At 34.9% G+C, this 5,091-nt stretch overlaps 1 pseudogene; it reads left to right on the plus strand.

Moving 5' to 3' along the window:
- The window catches only part of LOC102588325 (apyrase-like), a 68,223-nt pseudogene that overhangs the window by 16,478 nt on the left and 46,654 nt on the right, over nt 1–5,091 (plus strand).

Below are 5,091 nucleotides of genomic sequence, written 5' to 3' on the forward strand. Positions count from 1 at the left end.
TTAAGTAAAGAGTATAGAGTTTCGAGTTAAGCCAAGAGTAAGAGTCAAGTTCATTTCTCAAAAGTTATTAGGGAACTAAGTATTCCCAAAGAAGTTTATGCATGTTTTCACAATTGAGCAAAGAAAAGGGAACATTGCTTCCAAAAGAGTTTTGAGCATTTTGAGTACTATCTCTTTTAAGAAAAAGATGAGTTTTGCGAAAGAGTTTCTAAAACATGATTAGTATGACAATCGAGTATGTCATCAATGTTTAAACAGTATGGTCTCTAGATATACCATCAATGTTTATGCAGTATGACTTCTCGAGTCATCAATGATCATATTAAAAATATGGTTTTTGTTCTTTTTCGAAAGATGTTTTCAAGAGCAATTACCTCTTTTAAGAGGGTAGTTTGAGCAATTAATTCAAACTAGAGACAAAAGTTTGTTTTTAAAACATATGAGCTAAAGTATATTTTGGGAGTAGTCTTGAGCACCGAAATAGGGACGCGAGTTCATATTAACTCAACCCTCCATAAGGACCATGTAGCCAACATAGGATTTAACGGGTCATACTTTTTAGATGATCACGTAAGTTAAGCTAATGGATCCACTAAGTTAAAGTAGTTCTATATGACGGCAAAGTATAGGACAGTCTGGCAGCGTGATGGTAACAACGCTGTGTCACCACTTAGGCTCCTAGTGGTGGTTGTCAATTAGAGAAACTCCCACAGTAGAAATTGCATGGTTCCTCGAGGGGTTCTGCTTAGTATGGATGGGGGTATGAGACTTCATTCATGCATTGCACAATTAGACTTTGAGAGGGAGCATGGTATTTTTATGATATTATAAATACGATTTTTGACGTCATGTTTTAAATAGTTTTACAAGCTTTATTTATTGCATGTGTCTTATTGCTTTATATTGAGTTCAGTTACTCATGAGTTGAATAGAGCCAAGGTAAGTTCTCTTTTGTATCCCTTTCAAGCTTAAGTTGTTGTTTAGCTGTCCAGCTCGCATACTCGTACATTCCATGTACTGATGCCAGTTGGCCTGCATCTTATTATGATGCAGACGCAAGTACCTAGGATCATCATCCAGCACGCCATTGATCCAGTTGAGCAGTCCAGAGTCAGTGGTGAGCCTCCTTGCATTCTGGAGGACTCTGTTATTTCATTTTCCTAGTTTTGTTCTATTAGGATGTTGCGGGGTCTGTCCCAACATCCATCTCAGTATTATAGAGGCTTCATAGACAGTCAGTCAGTTAGTATTGAGTCTCTCATCTATGTATATATATAAATATTTTATTTTGAGACTCGAGTTGCCTTTTTGGCCAGATTTTATCAGTTAGGTTGTTTTATGACCTTTCATTGCAGGGAGGTTTCCGCTGAGTTCGGTTTCCGCTGAGTTAAAAAAGCCAGGCCAAGGGTTCGCTTGGGGCCAGCAATAGTCTTCGAGTGCCGGTCCTGCCCAGGGTGTAGGCTCGGGGCGTGACAAAACCTTTTTTCTGGAATTGGGTTTTTGAGTTGATTTGACCCATTTTTCAAAGTGTATGATATGGTGTTCTTATTTCTCGAATCTTATTGTGATTACTTGTTGAATTAGATTATGGCTTTGGACATTGTTCGAAAAGGCTCAAGTCTGAGATTGACTTTTGATTGAATTAAGGTCAGTGATCTTATAAACCTTGTAAAACTTGTAGAATGTTGTATTTTTCTTCAATGTGTGTGTTAGGGAGTAATGGGAATTGAGGTGATGGCTTCAATTATTCCATTTGATCAATCTTAATGAATAAAAAGCGGAATAATGAAAAAGGCAACGTGTTGATAATTGTGTTTTGGTGAATTGCCTTGATGTTGACCCTAATTTGCTGATTGATGAAATGCTTTGATGGCCTTACAGTGAATTTGAATTGCTTGAGTTATGTATTTTCCTTATGGTGTGGAATTACTTATTTACATTCATTTATTTGCACCGTGATGAGACATGTGATGATTATGCCGGAGGAAAATAGATCTGATAAATTATATAATATAAAACAGAAGGGAAATGGTTTCGACTAGTGATTTTGTACCGAAAGGAAATCGTTTCGGCAAGTGACATTATATAAAGCCAAAGGGAAATAGTTCCGACTAGTGATATTGTGCCTAAGGGAAATGGTTTTGGCAAGTGATACTATATAAAGCCGATGAGAAATGACTCCGGCTAGTGATATTGTGCCGATGGAAATGGTTCAGGCAAGTGTATATATGACTATTGTGTTTTGATGAACTTGATACTTGAGATTGATCTACCTGATAATTGTGATTGATCTACTTGATACTTGTGATTGAACTACATGATAATTGTGATTTATCTACTTGACACTTGTGATTAACATACCTAATGCTTATTGGTTGTTGAACAGTGACTGTTGGACTGTGATTGCCAAGACTTGTGAACGGTGTTTTGTAAATCTGTTAGCTTGGGATGATTTTAGGTTGTAGTTGAAGCAGCTCGGTTATGATGAAAGGAGTACTCGTATTCTAGCTTAGTTTTGCCTTGTTTAGTAGGTTACTTGTTGAGTATCATGTTGTTTGGTACTCACTCCTTGTTTCTACACTTGTGTAGGTTCCGAGCCCGGATCCGTGTGATTGCTCTTCTTCTATTTACATCTGAGGCTCTTCTGTGGATACTTGAGAGGTAGATGCTTGTCATCCCGACGAGCCCTCTTGTTCCTTACTTATGTTTTGTTCTATTTGGGAGACAAAGAGATTGAGACTTGTATTATCTTTCAAATTCTATATTATTATACTAGTGGTTTGTACCTAGAATGACTAGGTTTTCCGCATTTATGTTGTTATTGTTTTAATTTCCACATTTCTTTCGTATTGTTAGGTTTGAGACTGACTTGTCTTGTTGGGATTAGACACGTGTCAACATGCCTGACACCTTCAAATCCTAGGTACACTTTTATCTAATGATACTTGTAAGAATATCCCAATTAGAAGATCTAAATTCAATTTTATTGTTCCCTTTCCTTCTTCCTCCATGATCTTATTGCATAAATAACAACTATTAAAAAATTACTCTACTGAAAAAAAAATTGGTGGTCATTCTCACAGATATTTTGATCGAATTGGTGTAGCAAAGAAAAGTAAATGTTTCATAAGGTAAAACTAGTAACTTTCTCAATGTTTCATTGAAAATGTTTTTCACCAAACATTTTTCTCTGTGAGCTGATTTAATGGGAAAGGAATGGAAACATCATGTTCTATAGCACAAATTTTCTATTGATTCACGGTCGAAAAAAACTTAATTTCTAGTAGTGAAAAGAAAAAAAAACCACTCACCTAAGTTAGCAAACCAATATATAGAATATTCAATTGGGATATCATATAGGTGACCAAAATTACATGATTTTTTAATTTCGTTTATTTTTGTGTAATGCAGGTAGCCTTGAACTACCTATTAGGGAATTTGGGTAAAAAAATATGAAAGAATAGTAGCTACAATTGATCTAGGAGGTGAATCAGTGCAAATGACATATGCCATCTCAAAAGGAAGTGCTTTAAAGGCTCCCAAAGTACCAAATGGAGAGCCATATGTCCTTAATAAATCTCTTTTGGGAACTAATTATGACATCTATGTTCACAGGTAACCTAGTAAATTGATATTTATAACTAGTCTTTTTTTTTTTGATATATATTTTATGTGCTGTCAAATTAATCAATAGTGTGTAACAGCTATTTAAGCTATGGTCAATTAGCAGCTAGAACTGAGATTTTCAAAGCTTCTGGGAACTCATCAAGTAGTCCATGTATTTTGGGAGGTTATAGTGGTAAGATTAGTGCTCTCTAATCCCTTAATTGTTAGTAGAACTTCTATTACTGTTTGTAATATTTTAGCTCACTTTGGGAAACTCTTTGCTCTTTAGAGAGTATTTTTTTGTGTGCGTGTATAATGACTTACTCCCTCCGTCCTATTTTATATGTCATCCTTTTCTATATATAGTTGATTCATATATAATACTTGTCATTTCTTAAAATCAATGCATAGATTACCATATTGTTCCGTTTTTACCCTGGTGAGTTATTAGCCTTGAAAATATACATTTGACCAACTTAGAAAAACTAAGTAAATGATTCATGTTCATTGGTTAAATTAATTAATCAAAATTAATTAATTTATATTCATTGATTGAAAACTTGAGTTCCAAAAAAATTAAATAAGGGTAGAAGGGCAAAGTTACATCATTTCTTAATGCAACTGCAAAGTAAAAAGGTGACATATAAAATGGGACGGAGGGAGTATCTTATTAGTTGTTAATGTTTGTTATACTACTTTAATAAATTATGATTTGGTTAATTACACTTACAATGGAGTGGATTACAAAGCATCATCACCAAAACAAGGTTCAAGCTTGAAGAAATGTAGCACATTAGCTAAAAAAGCACTCAAAATTAAGGCACCATGCAAGCATAAAAAATGTACATTTGGTGGGATTTGGATGGTGGAGGTGAACAAGGATTCAAAAATCTCTATGCTTCTTCTTTCTTTTATGACTATGCAGCTATGGTACCTACATTATTGTCTAATTTGTTAATTTCTTTTTCAAAAAATAAGATTGTATTTTTTGTTAATTGTGCATTTGTGTACAGGTTGGTATAATTGACCCCAAAAAGCCTTCTGGAAGACACTACTAAAAAAAAAGGTGAATATTGACCTACAAATACCGACCTCCGAAGGTCGGTATACAAACCTAAAACCGACATCCCAACTTAGGTCGGAAAAAGCTTGGTCGCTATTCAATACCGACCTCTGGAGGTCGGTATTTACTGACCTCTCGAGGTCAGTTTTTATTTTATGTCGGAAAATTCATATATTATTATTTCCGACTTCCTGAGGTCAGAATTGGAATACCGACATCCGGAGGTCGGTATTTTAATTTTGTAATGTTGAAATTCTGACCTCCGGAGGTCGGTTATTTTTATTTTGTAATGTTAGAAATTCTGACCTCCGAAGGTCGGTATTTTTATTTTTGTAATATTGACATTCTGACCTCTGGAGGTTGGTATTTTTAATTCTGTATTTTTAAAATTCCGACCTCCGGAGGTCGGTATTTTTATTTTT

This window comes from Solanum tuberosum, unplaced genomic scaffold, assembly GCF_000226075.1.
Source record: "Solanum tuberosum cultivar DM 1-3 516 R44 unplaced genomic scaffold, SolTub_3.0 scf00448, whole genome shotgun sequence".
Lineage (NCBI taxonomy): Eukaryota > Viridiplantae > Streptophyta > Magnoliopsida > Solanales > Solanaceae > Solanum > Solanum tuberosum.